At 39.1% G+C, this 16771-nt stretch overlaps 1 pseudogene; it reads right to left on the reverse strand.

Moving 5' to 3' along the window:
• Nucleotides 1–6381: 6381 nt before the first annotated feature.
• On the reverse strand, nt 6382–6965 carry LOC102139922 (interferon omega-1-like; annotated as a pseudogene).
• Between the last annotated feature and the right edge of the window lie 9806 nt (nt 6966–16771).

Genomic DNA, 16771 nt, shown 5'->3' on the forward strand with positions numbered 1-16771 from the left:
TCTTAATCCCCAAGGTGATGTTATTAAAAGGTGGGGACTTTGGGGATGTGATTAACTCACAACAGGGGAGCCCTCGTAAAAGGTATTGGGCTGTTATAAATGAAAACCTGGAGAGCTAGCTTCCCTTCCACCATGTGAGAACATGAGAAGGTGCTATACAGTCTTCCCTCAGTATCTGCAGGAAGATTGGTTGCAAGACCTCCTTCAGATACCAAAATCCATGGGTGCTATGAATTTACTATATAAATTGGCAAAGTGTTTGCATATAACCTGTACACGTCGTCCTGTATTCTTTAAATCATCTCTGGATTATTAATAATACCTAATACAATGTAAATAGTATATAAATCATTGTTATACAGCATTTTTGTTTGTATTGTTTTTATTGTTGTATTGTTATTTTTATTTTTTAAAAATATTTTTGACCTGAGCTTGGTGGAATCTGTGGAAGTAGACCCATGGATACAGAAGGCCTACTGTACTGTTTGATTCCACATACAAAGGTATCTAGAGCAGACAAATTCATATTAGCAGAAAGTAGGATGGTGGTTGACAGGGGCTGGCAGATGGGAGAAGAAATGAGGAGTTGTGGTTTATTGGGTAGTTTCAGTTTTGCATGAGATAAAATTTCTGGTAGTTGGTTGTACAACAAGGTGAATATACTTACTTCTGAACTTAGAAACAGTTAAAACGCTGAATTTTATATTAAGTATATTTTACCATGATTCAGAAAATATGTAAGAAGGAAAATATTATCCCACTAGAAAAAGAATGACAAGATGTAACTTAGCTGCATTCAGCCCAGCCAAGATGGAGATTAAGGGATGAAGAAAAGCAGATGCGAAATGGTAGAAAGGATATAGACCGAAGGTAATCATTCTTGGCTTGGGGCATTTTCAGCTTTACAGAATCCAGATTTCAGGGAGAGTGGACGGAGACATTCAAACCACTCACAAGAGTTTATACACTAGAATGGCGAATTTGGGAGTGTACAAGAGCTTTTTTCTGGTAATGGACATGTTGCTTGCACAAGGTTCCCCCCTACTAAATAAATAAACTCAAGAGATTAATAATTCTCTCATCATGTCTATAGTAAGAAACAAGGGAATTGATAACTTCAAAGAATATTTCTCCTCACTTTATAGAGTTAGATAATTAGGATAATGTAAATAAGAAGTATGAAATAGCTAAATTGGAGACAGTGTTTATTGTCAATCAGTCATTGTTCTTAGCAGTTACATGTCAATTCTCACTTTACCCAGTGAGGAATATGCTCATTTTTCATATTTATTGAACACCTACCATGTGCCTACCTTCATTATGTCACTGGAAATATGTGACTTAAGCAGATAGTGAGAGGTTCTATTACTATCCCCATTTACAAATGAAAAAAAATGGAAACACAGAAAGCTATTGAATTGTGGAGCCACTGTTGGAACCAAGAAAATCTGACTCTGAGTCCAGAGATTTTACATGCTTCCTGGGAATATTTCTGGCCATAAGAACTTAAATTCTAGACTGATCAACATTTTCCCCGCAGAGTCCTGTCCAAATAACAACACGGTCTTTCTCTTCACTCCCATTCCCTTCCTTCACAGGACGGCCCCATTTACTCATGTCAGACATGCCATGTTGCAATTAAATTGGCTCCATTTTATTTACATGTTATATTCCACTTTTCTAATCTTAAGAATGTATCTTTGTAAGCTTGAATCAATTAGTAAAACCCTTCGTTCACCCCAGTAATATATTCATAAACAACTCTCTGAAACCCTACGTATTTATACCCATTTATTCAAACATTCATAGGCTTTAGATTTCTACCTATTTGGCACAAGCCTAAGAAAGACTGAATCATGATCACACTAGAGACATGAGCTAGATTCAAACTAAATCAATGCACCAAGAGTCAGAGCCCAGGGAGATCACATCTGGAAGGGCTCACTAAAGGGATTGAAGATGCGGAAATGGAAACACTTCTGGAGAAATGAGGAGAGCCCAGTGCATTACTGGAGGAGGACTGAGTCAACCAAAGACTCTGAGTCACCTGACTTGGCAGTTGGCTGGTGTCTTTTGTGATGCAGGCTGGCTGAATTAGCTGCTGGGTTGATTGTACATTCTGACTTGAGGAAGCGTAAGGGCTAAAGAACAGGAGAACTATCTTTTTAACAGTTACACTGGAGTTAGAATTTTCTGTCTTCTGGGAAAGAATCAAGAATCTCATGAATGATTAATCAATTAAATACATTTAAAAAATTAACCAGTAAGATAGATAATCCTGGCAGCCTTTTTATTTTTAACTTTTGCAAAGACAGGACAGAGAGTTCCCCTATGCCCTTAACCTAGTTTCTTCTAATGTTAACAACTTACATAACCATGTGCAACTATTAAAACTAAGAAATTAGCATTGGCATAATACTGCTAACCTTCAGACTTTACTCAGATTTCTTCATGTTTTTTTTTTATCTGATATCCTTTGAATAATCTGTTTCAAGATTCAATCAAGGATCCCATATTGTATCCAGTTGTTTTATCTCTTTAGTCTCCTCCAAACTGTAACACATGTTCAGTCTTTCCTTGTCTTTCAAGACATCGAAACTTTTGTAGAATGCTGGTCAGGTATTTTGTAGAATGTTCATCAATTTGGATTTGTCTGGTGTTTTCTCATGATTACAATGAGGTTATGGATTTAAGGAATGAAAATCACAGAACTTATATGCTCACTAAATTGCACAATATCCAGGGTACATGATATCAATATGTCCTATTACTGCTGATGTTAACTTAAATTACTTTGTTATGAGGATGACTGCCAGGTTTTTCCAGTATAAAATTACGATTTTTCCCTTTCTATATCCTGCATGTTAGAAGCATGTCACTAATAACAGCCTTCACTCAAGTCTCTCATCCAGAAAATTCATGTTGATCTTATCTTTCATTCTTTGTTATGCAGTATAATCTGCCATTTGGGGATCCACAAATGTTTACGATTTTGTAAAGTCGATGCTCTCTACTTTACAACAATTCTAAAGATAATTGTGAAATAATGCAAGCAACGACATTAAATGTAGAAAGGAATTATTGGCCTTAGCTACATCAACCAGAAGAATTAAATGAGTTTTACAGTATCTGAAGTAAAGTAACAATGAGTAAAGTGTAGTAATTACATTAATAAGCCAAATAATCTCAAAAATGGCTGTACTATCAAAATTATTTAGATATATGGTAAAGACATACGTGTTGTTAATAAGGAAGGAAATAAAATTTCAATAAAATGTTCTAAGAAAATTGTCTGGCATTCTAACAAAAATCAATTTAGATGTTCATATCATAGAATAAATAAATCCTGATGGAATATTCCTGATGCAATATAGAAATTAAAGGTAAAATCAGATTTGCAAGAAAAGGAAGTGAGTGTTTGTCAAATCAAAAGAGAAATGTGACTAGGGAGAAGTGTAGTTCTATATCCTAGATGATGCTTGCAGAAATATACAAGGAACTGTCCAGGTCTTGTACATAGAATAAAGTTTTAAAAAGTGCCCATAGTATGTATCTAAAGGAAATGAATTCAATATGTCACAGAAATATCTACACTTGCATGTTTATTGCAGCACTATTCACAATAGCCAAGATATAGAATCAACCTAAGAGTCCAACAACAGATGAACGGATTTTACAATGTGGTATATATACACAGTTAAATACCACTAAGCCATAAAATCTTGTCATTTGTGGCAACATGGATGAACTAGTAGGACATTATGTTATGTGGTATAAGCCAAGCATAGACAAATTCCACATGATCTCACTCCTATGTAGAATCTAAAAAAGCTGATCTCATAGAAGTAGAGAGTGGAATAGTGAGTACCAGAGGCAGGGGAGTGTAGGTGGGGGGGGGGGGAGAGAGAGAGAGAGAGAGAGAGAGAGTGAGCGAGCTGTTCAATGGGTGCAAAATTACAGTGAGACAGGAGGAATAAATTCTGGTGTTCTATTGCATAGTAAAATGCAATATTAATTTATATTTTAAAATAGCTAGAAGACAGGATTTTGAATGTTCTTACCACAAAGTATTGATAAATATTTGAGGTGATCAATATGCTAATTACTCTGATTTGACATTATCTGATGTATATGTGTACCAAAACATCACAGTGTACCCCATAAATATGTATAACTATTGTCAATTAAAAACAAAATAAATCAACCATCCATAAAGAATTAGCTAATTACCTATAATTTATTTAAAATGTCAATGATTAAAAAGTACAAAATAATTGGCTGAGCACGTGGCTCATTCCTGTAATCCCAGCACTTCGGGAGGCCAAGGTGGATGGATCACTTTTGGCCAGGAGTTCCAGACCAGCTTGGCCAATATGGCGAAACCCTGTCTCTACAAAAATAAAATAAAATAATTGGCTGGGTGTGGTAGCACACTCCTGTATCCTAGCTACTTGGGAGGCTGAGGCACAAGAATCACTTGAGCCCAGTATGAGGAAGTAGCAGTGAGCTGAGATCACACCACTGCACTCCAGCCTGGGCAACAGATACAAGACCCTGTCTAAAAACAAAACAATAAAAAAGAGAAAGAAATTGGCGAACATAGAAACTGTAGTAAATGAAGTTAATGGATAAAATGAAATGAAACAATTGAAAAAAGAACTGAAATTAGCAAGTAAATATGTTACTATTGAAATTTACTACAAAATAATATTAATTACAATAATGTTATAATTTTAATAAATTACTGTTTTCAAATAAGAAAAGTTTTAAATCAAATATTTAAATAATAGTTTTTATAAATCTAATGTTAAAAATTTTCAGTACAGTATGGTAAATATAATTAATAATAACATATATTTGAAATTTGCTGAGGTAGTAGGTCTTAATTATCCTCATCACACACACAAAACGTGAATATATTAGGTGATGAATGTTTTAATTGACTTGATTGTGGGAATCATTACACAAGGTATACTTACACCAAAACACCATGTTGTACAATTTAAATAATAGAAATTTTTAAATCTGTAAATCATACCTCAATAGAAAATGTCAAAAGGTTTGTTTCAATTGATCTATTCTTTGAAAATGCTTTCAAAACACATGAAAAAAAATATACATGGGTGTGTAAACAACATTTTCTTTCAGATACCACCTTATTTCCCAACTCCACTCCCCCGACTAGCCTTCCCATGGTGACTTTTTATGCACAGTATACCTAATTCCCCTTCTTGTGTTTTTTCTCCAACCTACTCTCATCTCTCATTTCTGTTCCATTAATTCTACTAAACCATATATTCCATCATCAGCCAAGGTCACCAGTGCCTTCTGTTTTCAGATTCACTAGGATAGTTTGGTCTTCCTTTCCTGAAAGTACCACCATCCTTTCCTTATTAGTCTTTCCCTGATTCTTCCCTATTTCACCTTCTAACTGCACTGGCTATCGGCCTCAGGGCCTTTTGCAGATTCTACTCATCAGCCCTTCCTTTAACTGCTGAGGGTCTGCAGGATAAAGTTGATGTCCTCATCACATTGTCCCTTCTATTTATGTGACTACATCCATTCCCGTGCCCTGATAATCAGACATAAAATAAAGAATCCCAAATTAACACCTTCCCCCATGGCATTCTAGACACATAATTCCCACCTGCCAATAAGACTTGTACTTGCATATCTCCCCCGCACCTTAGGAAGGATATCTAATATTTTTCTCTTCCCAGCACCATTTATACCTAAAGTTTCTGATGTGAGAACATCACTTTTCTTTACTTCTCTTTGTAGCATTTAACATAATGGAAATAATATAAATATTTGTCCTGTTTTTATGTCTCCTTCCCTCTTAGACTGAGAGAAACTGTGTTTGCTTTATTCACCTGTATTTCTTTAAGAAAAATCTCACAGTTTGCCATTTACTTAATTTGTACATATAATAGGAATGAAATGAATGACTTAATATATTTTACCATATTTTCAATTTGGTTTACAAAAAGAGAAAGTAGACATTGTTTTTAGAATAGAAACATTTACAGAGTTTTCTTTGATATGAATTTAATAAAACAAAATGCAAACATAATAATATGAAAAGTGAATGTTTTATAAATTTTAATACAATGTGAAGATGAACATATAAAATATATAAATATCATAAATACAGGGCATGCAAAGAAAGAAGGAAGATAAATAAATAGCATCAGGGCAGTTATCTCTGAGTTACGGATGCCCCAGGAGCTGAACGTTTTTGACATACACTTACTTTATGCTATTAATGAAGTATTTGCTAAAACTAATTGAATAATTTCTGATAAAACAGAAACGAGCTTTTTGAATATCCAAAGTCACATGTACAAGTGTGATATAGCAGATTAGTCAATGAGAATCATTTCAGGATGAGCCCAGTTCTTCATCCTTACTTCTCAATCTTTTTTGCAAACTTGTGGATGAAAAGGATCTCATGATTTCCACTCTGACAACTTCCTGGGCACAATCTTTATTTATTCTCTTTCAGGTAGAAATGGATTCCCAGAAATACCTCCTCAAGGCCAGTGTAGAGCCCTCAATCACTCGCACCCCCAGCTTCTCCCTCTTCCATCTCCTGCACCAAGCAGGTCTCCAGGTGTTCCAGCTGCTGATGAAGTGCAGTGTGGAGTTGGTCCAGGAAGGTCATGTTCCATGCAGCAGAGGAGCACTCCGTGTAAGAAGCTGAAGACCTGCTGCAGCACATCATAGAGGAAAGACATAGCCTGGGCCTTCTGCAACTGGCTGACTTCCACCATCTCCTGGGGGAATCTGAAGTCACTTCTGTCCTTCAGACACAAGAAAGGAGAAATTCTCCTCATTCAGCCCAGAAGCATCAAGGTGTTTCTGCCTAGCAGACCACGGTTCTGAGGCAGATTACAACCTAGAGATCCAAAAGAGCCATAGCCGCACACCTCTAGGGCCACCAGTAGAGGAAAGAGGAGGGCCATTGGGAAATCAGGATGCTTTTGGCCTGGCTGAACTGAGATCTGGATGAACCTTGGATCCTAGGTTCCATGAAGACATTCTATCTATGCATGGCTTTAATGGAGCACAAATGGTTTTCATTTTTCTGAGCATTTCTCTAAATTTTTAATTCCACTTATTGTTTTCATTTACATGTCTTCTGTATCAGCATCCACAACCTTTTGGCCACCAGTTTGGTGGAAGACAATTTTTCCACGAAAAACGGGGTTGGGGAGAGAACATTTTTAGAGGCATTAGATTCTCATTAGGAGACCACAACCTAGATCCCTCGCATCTGCACTTCACAATAGGGTTCCCACTCTTTTGAGAATCTAATGCCACTGCTGATCTTACAGGAGGTGGAGCTCAGGCGTTAATGCTTGTTGGTTGGCCTGCTTGCTTCCTGCTGTGCAGCACTGTTCCTACCAGGCCAGGACCAGTACTCCAGTCCATGGATGGGGGTTGAAAACCTTGTTCTATATGACCTAAAAGGAGGTCATCACTCTACACTCTTGATTTTTGCAATACATGTTCAATATTCCCAGTAAACTTAAGATATTATCAATCCAAATGGATATTGATCGATCAAATGAGAAACATCTTTGTGTTAATGTTAGAAGTATATACTTTTAGCCCCGATCCTAGCCTCCAATTTTACCCTCCATTTTGCATAGGAAATCAGGATCCCTGGGCCCTATGGGTTTCTGTATTCAGTTAGGGAATTACCTATCTCTGGAAATTAAACGCTTTAAGACTATCTTTGTTTGATATTTGATTCACAGCAGATGTTGACAGTTATTAGTGAAAGAACTTCGCCGGTGCTTCCCTTCTTCTAGAATATATTCATTCAGGTTCATGTGGTTGTGCTTCCCTGGGGGCTCAAGCTTAGATCAATGAACATTGCCTTTTTTGCATTATTTTCTTATTGGAGAAACGTAGCACTCCTCACACTGTGCTAATACCCCTAGAAGGAATTCTGTTTTTTTTTTTAAGGTGCATATGGGTGTGGAAATTTTAATCTTAAAATAATGTTATTTCCTCAGCAGTGAGGACTCACAAGGTATTTATCACATCAAGTCATTCCCTAAGTGCAGGCTCACCACATCCTGATGACTTTAGAACTCCTTTCCCAACGAGGTTCTTGCTCCTTTGTTGCCAAAACAATAAATCCTTTGTGACCTTTGTCCTCGCTCCTAGAATATTTGGGTGAAGGAGTATTTGCTCTCAATGGTGACCTCCTCTTCTTCTGACCCATGCCCTAGGTATCAAAACTCTCAACAGCCCTAGAACGCTGATAGCAAAGGTTTGTTTTGTCCAAGTAGGTAAAAGGAATTATCCAATTGTAATCATTTTATCTTCAGTAGTTCAATAATTTTACTTCGCCAAGTACAGCTTTTATTCTTCACCTCTGGCTATCTTTAATTCTTTTAAACTATTGAACGGTTTTTATGCTTGAAACTTCTGAGCTATGCACAGGAGACTCAAAGACGCTGCTGCCTCTCTTTAGAGGCTCATATTACAGAAACTGGTGACCCTGAGTTGTTCACCAGTTCAGTGTGATCTGTTGACGTTCCTTACCTCTCTGTCTACATGAAACTTTGACGGTGCAGGGCAGTGAGCCCCATGCTATCATGTTAAATAGTCATAGTCATCTTTCCTTTACTGATTTATGATTCTTCATTTTAAATTTAAAGGTCAACAACAAGTGAATTTTTAGAACTCCTTTTTGACGTAGTGGTTTACTGGGCAAAGTTTGCCTTGCTGCTACCACATTACATTCTAATTCATGATGAAGTAACACAAACAAAGGGAAGTAAAAGAAAGGCAAAAGAGCTCCACTGGTTTTCTCTATAATTTCCAAAATTTGTGTTTTTCTTGTTTCTCATTTCAACTTTTGTAGAAAGTACTACTTGACAATTGTTTGTAGGCAGAAAGAAAACACAAGCAATTCTGATTGTCATGAAAGTGAAATAAGGGAAGTGGCTTTCCCCTTACTAACTGCAAAGTGTAGGTTAGCAAAATTCAATGCAGCAAAAATTGGGGACTAGAGAGTTTTCAAAGATCAGCTACTTGACTTTCTTTCACTTAATCCACATGTGATCAGCTCTGGAGAGAAGGAAGAAGTCACACCAACCAACTCCCAAAAGATTGACAACCAGGCTGCAGTTGCTAGAACACCAACAAATCTCTCTGGCAGGATATTAGACATTAAGCTTGTCTGAAGACTCTACCTAGTTAATAAATCCACCCAGGCAATGATAAGATAGTCTTGAGAAACCTGGAACTAATAGAAAGAGAATCAGATGATCCCAAAAGTTTCTATTTTAGTCTGGATGATGATATTAATAATACGAATATTAAAAATGATAATACCAACATTTATTACATGCCTAATAGGAAACATCCACTGTTTTAAGATTTTCTTTTTTGAGACAGGGTCTTACTCTGTCATCTAGGCTGCAGTGCATTAGTATGATCACGGATAACTGCAACCTGACCTCCTGGGCTCAAGCAGTCCTTTTACCTCAGCCTCTTGAGTAACTGGGACCACAGGCATGCACAACCATGCTTGGCTAATATTTCAAATTTTTTGTAGAGACAGGGTTTCAACACGTGCCCAGGCTAGTCTGGTGCTCCTGGGCTCAAGCGATCATCCTGCCTCAGTGTTCCAAAGTGCTGGGATTACAGGCATCAGCCACCATGCCAGGCTGTTTTAAGATATTTTAAAAACACTAACTCTGTCTTCTTAATAACACTATTTGGATGACACCCCTTTATACAACTGTTTGGAGAGAAATATAAATCGGGAGGGGTGAACTATTCTGACCACACCAATCATGCAAGGTCAAAACTTTAGGGAGAATCAATGTAATGGCTTTTCTGGAAGGGTCCTTTAAAGGAAGTGGGGGATAGATATAAACATAGAAAGTAAAGAAGAGGGCATCAAATCAGTAGAGCAGGGAGAGTGAGATGACTTAGGATTCTGAGATCCTTTTGAATGTCAAACGGTTGCTGTCTATTGCTTTACAGAGCAACAGGGGATGTAGTATAAATGAATTGAACTGACTGCCTTTAAGTTCAATGGAAAAGTAAATGAAATATATTCCTTTTTTAATTAATTAATTATTTATTTATTTATTTTGAGACAGAGTCTCACTTTGTCACCCAGGCTGGAGTGCAGTGGCACAATCTCAGCTAACTGCAACCTCCACCTCCTGGGTTCAACGTTCAAGTGATTCTTATGCCGCATCCTCTGGAGTAGCTGGGACTATCAGTGCACACCACTATGCCCAACTGATTTTTGTATTTTTAGTAGAGACAGGGTTTCACTATGTTGGCCAGGCTGGTCTTGAACCTCTGGCCCTAAGTGATCCACCTGCCTCAGCCTCCCAAAGTGCTAGGATTACAGGTGTGAGCCTCCGTGCCCGGCCAACAAAATATCTTTTAAGTAGTAAAAGGAAGTAGATTTGTCTGCCAATTAAAAAATAAATCATAACATTTAATTAGTGATTTCTTCAAACATATACAAAAACAACTCTATTAACCCATCAACTGCAAACTCCTGGAAGCCAATTTATTTCTTACTCTTGAGTTTTCTTGTGTATTTAAGAATAAAGAGAAAACAACTAATAATTTCTGGGACAGCCCAGCCATATGGACTCTGACTTTCTCCTCCTTCAGGACTCATAGGTCAGCCTGCTGCTCTTATTGCCAAGGAGAAGGATATTTCTCATCCCCAGCCCATTCAGGACTTCATCTTGTGTACTGATAGTGTCCAGTGAAGAATCTCTTCCCCTCTTTCTCTTTCGGTCCATTGGTTGAGTTGTGAGTGCTGAAAAGATCATTCATATGACCAAGATTGTGATGCTTAGATGTTTATCCCCACCAAACATGTAAACTGTAGAAATCTAGGTTGTTTCCACTAAACATCTAAACTGTATAGCATCTAAGCAGCCTGAGGCTTTCACCAGATGCCCAGTCTTCCAGCCAGCAGCATTGTGAGCCAAATAAACGTTTTTTCTTTTCTTTATAAATTACTCAGCCTCAGATATTCCTTGATAGTGTAACTGAACCCAGGTTCAGCTGCTCACCTCTTGGAAACCAAACTCAAGGGAAGGAAGTTGCTGAAGGGGAAAGCAGATTCATTAGGAAAGCCAGCAAACTGAGAAGATGGTAGACTAGTATCTTCAAATACCATCTTAAGACAGTACAAATTTCAGGCTCTTTTTATGTTATGCGCAGGTGAACGAGGAAGGGGTCAGGATGAAGAGGTGACCATCAACAGCAGACATCTGGGCACCAGCACAGGTCCAAGGAATTTGAAAAATTCTTTGTTCTTAGTCAGGTCACAACGCTCCTATGAATCTTTAAGGTAACATAGTTAGTTGTTTACATCCTTCTCCTTTAATCCCAGAGTTAGTTTTAAAAACTACATGATTGCTGTTTTGGTACATTATCTCAGTGCTCCAAAATTATCCCAACCTACGTGCAGGAATGGGTATAGGCCCCATAAGCAAAATGGAGTTCGTTATGTTACGTATTTTGCTGTTTCACTGCTACAAATGCAACATAAAATGAATGCTTTTAAAGGGTTGCTTGCCAAGGAAGGTCTGGCTTTAACTACAGACTCAGCCACATTGCTTAGTATGGCTGTCTTTGGCTGTGTATGGTTGTCTACGGTTGGCATTACAATAAATGATATTTTCCAGTCATAGTACTAGAAGGTTATATCAAAAAATAAATGTTTACAAAGTGAAAATTGTAAGGAACACTTCTTACAACCAAGCAGTTCCAAAACAAAGAGGAACAAATATGATGGGCTCGCTGAGCACTTTCATACATTGTTGTGCATCTGTATAAGTGTCATATGCTTCGTGAATTTTGTTTTGCAATCATTTGTACTCATTCATTCATTTATTCATTTTTTAATCCACTTATTCCATTTAGGGTCAAGGAGGGCAGGAACCTATCCTCACAGATCAGGTGTAAGGTGGAAACCCCCACTGGACAGGAAGCTATTTAATCACAGGGCACATTCAAATGCGCGCGCGCACGCGCGCGCACACACACACACACACACACACACACACAAAGACTGGAGAAATTTAGAAAATCAATTAACTTAACATGCACATATTTGAGACGCAGAAGAAAACTGAAGTACCTGGAGAAAACTCATGCAGGCATGGGGAGAACATGCAAACTCCACACAGAAAAGGCCCTGGTGGGGAGTCAGTTTCTTCTCTCATCAATGTTACAAGGAAATGACATCGAATGAAATGACATTATTGGAGGATCTTCCTGTGACCCTTCTGTTCAAGAATTGTCTTCGTATTGTTGGTCTTTAAAGGAAGCTGCATCGTGAGCAGAATTTAAGAGATCCCTTGGACTGCATTGGTCCCAGGAATAATTTTGCCTGCACTGATGACATGCTGGGTTCTAGGGAGAAATCAAAAGTTTGCATCTGGAAGTGGGTTAACCCCCATCTCTCCCTGTACTCTGCAGGCTGCTGTGGTGTCCGTGTTACCCATGCCATGGACACGATGCTGGCCACAGCTCAATAGAACTCTGTGTTCTCAGCATCCACTTCAATCTTCCCTCCTGATAGGAATGATCTGAACAGTTGACTTAATGCTGCTCGTTGGTGTTGTTCCATCTCCTGAGTACCTGACACTGTTGTCTATGATTTAAACATCTCTGACCTCCTTCCACGTTCTCAGGCTACTGCTGGCTCTTTCAGCTTATTCTAGTGCATGATGTGTGCTTTCATTGTTTGAACAAATGAGAGTCCTGTGCCTGGTGCAGTCTCCTCCTGGAGGACTGAGCACGTGTAGGCTCTTAAACAGAGTCACAGATGAGCTCCTGCACTCTTTACCAGCTCATTGGACATAGAGGTATAGGCAGGACTCCCTTCATTTACTGCATTTTGATGCCAGACTAGACATCAGTGGGTCTACACCCCTACAGCTCATGACTCATCTGGCAGGAAGGGTGAAAATAAGGCTACATTTAGAACCTTGCTTCTGAGGTTTGAAAAACATGGCTGTCTACAGAGGGTGTTGTGTGATGATGCCTTGTCATGTCTCCCTGGGTATCCTACACTGATCCCTGCCTCCCCCCATCCCTTTTCAGGTAGACTAGATGTTCTGGGTGGAGGTGGGCCTGGGAGCAGTAAAATCTGGCTCCTCAGTGGGATGTGTGCAGGGCCAGCACTCAGTGTCCCCACCACACCCCCTGTCTAGGTGTCTCCAGACCTGCTGCTGGGTTCCCCAGTACTGTAGATTATATATAATAAGTTGAAAACTGCGAGATATGAAATGAGATATGGCTATAGAGATTTTTCAGGGCAGGGTGACAATATGAAGCCAAATCAGAACTTTTACGTATAATATAAATATAGTATAAAGTATAATATAAATATAATGAAAAAATTACATTAAAAATATAAGCAGTTACCCAAGAATGGAAGGGGTTCTAATATTTGAAAGGCTAATTAGGCAATCACAAAAGACAGAACCAAGTGAATTAAAATATATTCCTGTTGTCCTGCTTCTAAACTGGTTCCCTACAAGTGGTGGAGGAAAGGAAAACTGGTTTAACATGTAAATTAAGGCCCTCTAGCCCATGAATAGAAGAGAAACAATCTAATGGTTGGGTTTCTAACCTGAGTCAGAGAGTTGAGAGATCCCTACAAAATCGAACGCCTGCCCGATTGTCTGAGCAACTGACCCTCACCATGATTACTTCTTTAATTGCAATATTGCCAAGATGCCTCTCAATTCTACCCTGTTGACACCTGTGGCAGTCACTATGCTCTCTGAAGTTCCTTTATTTCTGTTAGTGCTCTCCCTAACTGTTGAATCAAGCTGGAACTGATGCAAGCTCATTCCTTATTCAAAGGGAGAGTAAGAATTTTCTCAATTATAAAGTTGAGGGGCATGATCTGATAGGAGGAATAAATTAGTAAAACTGACAACTTACTCTAAGGAGTTAATGTACCTTCAAACAGGAAAGTTTTTCCAGATTTCCCTTAAAGTGCTACAGTCAGATAGGGTGACTCACTCCCATGTGACCTGCAGTAAGTAGAGTGAGGGACGAGTCAGGAGGTCCTGGGAGGTTGCACAGGCTGGAGGCAAGGGACACATCCTGCCCCTTTCTCTCCCCAGAGCTGCCCATTGACCCAAGAGGACATGTCCTGCCTGAAGCTGGGAGTATTTCCCCTCTCTAAGATATGAAAGTTAAAGAAATGGGCTCATTCCAGTATTGGGGTCCGTTCTTTCCAGGAAATTTCCTCCTTTTAGCTCTGAAGAAAAAGCTGGTTGAAGGAGACAGACTTATACAGAGAACAAACCTGGCCACTGTCTCTAGTCTTGACAGGTGGGTGGCTCTCTCACAGTGTGAAGTTACCCTTCATACCCACAAAAGCCAAACAGATCAAGGAACTTAAGGCAAAAGAGAGCAGAGCTCCAGATGCAAGAAGGACGCACCCATGACTCTTGGGGTTCATGAGGAAGACAGAAGACTCCATGTAGTGCGGGGGTCTGTGGCATCTTTTTTTTTTTTTTTTTTTTTTGCATTCTTCAAGGAGTCCCAGGCTTTCTAGAAGTCTTCTCTACATCCCTTTATGTGGTAACCAGAACTCTGATGTCTCTGCTTAGTAATTTTCCATCCCATCCACTGACCACCAATTGCAGAGGCAGGGGCTTGTTGATGATAAGAGAGACCCAGATGGAGGATTGAAAGTGGCAGAAGGAAGGAGGGGCAGAAGTAAATGGAAGAACAAGTCTTAAAGGAGTCAGACTGGGGAGGTCTTAAGCTTCCCAAAAAGGCCAATAAAGTTTTACATGTTTTATGTGTTTTTATTTTTTTTTTACTGGCAAAAGTCATGCCTACAAGAAAGGAAGCAAACAGAGGAATCAAATATATAATTTAAAAAGGTTTAAGTTTACTGAAAAAAGTTCCCATGGGATAAACAGGAGTACAGGTAGAAAATCAGAAAGACTCAAAAAATGGTAGCCTAGATATCAGCTTTAAATTAAGCTATTATTTGACCACAAAGCTCTTTAAAAAAATACTTTTAAATCCCTTATCAGATTTCAGCAAGAAAAAACAACCAACATTTCTAATGTTTGAAACTTTATCCTTTTTCTTCCTCTTCTTTTAAAACAAAGATACCTACCAAGTGACTCAGAACCAAAACCAAGTCTTTTATGACTTAACCAAGGATACATGAGACATCTTCAAAGAAATGCAAAGATGCAGCCCTCTCAACATTCAAAGCTACCGCCACAAATAGCCAAAAGAAAGAGAGATTTAGATACCTTGCGAGCTGGCAATAGGAAATATGTAAGCTTTTAATGGGAGCCTCCAACTTTTTGTTTGGCCCCCTTCACACACCAAAGTTTTTCCTGACAGGCAGCAAGCCAAGTCAGGTTCTCAGGACACAAAACAGGAAAATCACAGCTGTCCGTTGAACGGATAGGATCAATAACAAATGGGTCCCTTAAATCCAAATTTACGTAAGAGAACAATTCAAACAAATGATCCCCTGCTGATCAGCATTTGGAAAGTAAGAAATAAAGGTAAATTTTTACCTTTAGTTCTTGACCAGAAACTACAGGCAGAGATTCAGAACTCACCTTGGTAAAAATTTTTACCTTTGGCCGGGTGCGGTGGCTCAAGCCTGTAATCCCAGCACTTTGGGAGGCCGAGACGGGCGGATCACGAGGTCAGGAGATCGAGACCATCCTGGCTAACATGGTGAAACCCCGTCTCTACTAAAAAATACAAAAAATTAGCCGGGTGAGGTGGCGGGCGCCTGTAGTCCCAGCTACTCGGGAGCCTGAGGAAGGAGAATGGCGGGAACCCGGGAGGCGGAGCTTGCAGTGAGCTGAGATCGCGCCACCGCACTCCAGCCTGGGCGACAGAGCGAAACTCCGTCTCAAAAAAAAAAAAAAAAAAATTTTTTTTTTTACCTTTATTTGCCAGCTCTTTATCAGTTGTCCCAGGACCTCATCAGTAGGTGAGTCAGATGCTTGAGGTATCCCATCTTCATTATCAGAACTATAGGGGCAGAAATAGTGTTTCTTTCCTTCCTATCAAAAGGGTCACAGCCCGGTTAATAAGAGAGGCTAATAAGACAGGTTAATAAGAGAGAAGCATAACACATTTATTTAATCATCATTTTATATAACTATGGAAGCCTTCAAAACGAAGACCCGAAGTATAGAAAAAAACTATCCCTTTTTATGCTTACGTTCCATGAAGAATGGACAGCTGTGTAGAAATGTGATTAGATAAAAAGGGCATCATCTAATGCTAATATTCTGAGTAGGGAAACCCAGCAAGGCATTTCTGGTCAGCTACTTCTTGGCCTCTCCATGCACCATTCCTTCCTCCTGGGTATGTGGCCGAGACCTTTTTGGAATAAGGGTCTTAGTACCTATAATCAAACAAGGTAGGTTAGAGAATTTCTTTATGACCAGTTCAGTTCTTACACTCAAAAGTGATGGAAAGTTAGAGCAATATTTTTAGATTTTTATGGCTGGCTTTGGGGAAGAAGGGCTCTGGTTTCTATTACCAGCCTTGGGAAAGAGAGTTTCTAGTTTTTATGGCTGGCCTCGGGAGATGAGGAGTGACAAACAGGAGGGCAGGAGAAGGCCAGAGAGAAACTTTGCTTCTGAGGCTGCTTCTGAGACCTTCACTTTGTCGTATTATTTTCTGAGCTTCAATAGGAGTGAAGAATGAGATCCAGAAAAGCTGGGGAAGAAGGAGGGAACTATGCTGGGTA

Source organism: Macaca fascicularis, chromosome 15, assembly GCF_037993035.2.
Source record: "Macaca fascicularis isolate 582-1 chromosome 15, T2T-MFA8v1.1".
NCBI lineage: Eukaryota > Metazoa > Chordata > Mammalia > Primates > Cercopithecidae > Macaca > Macaca fascicularis.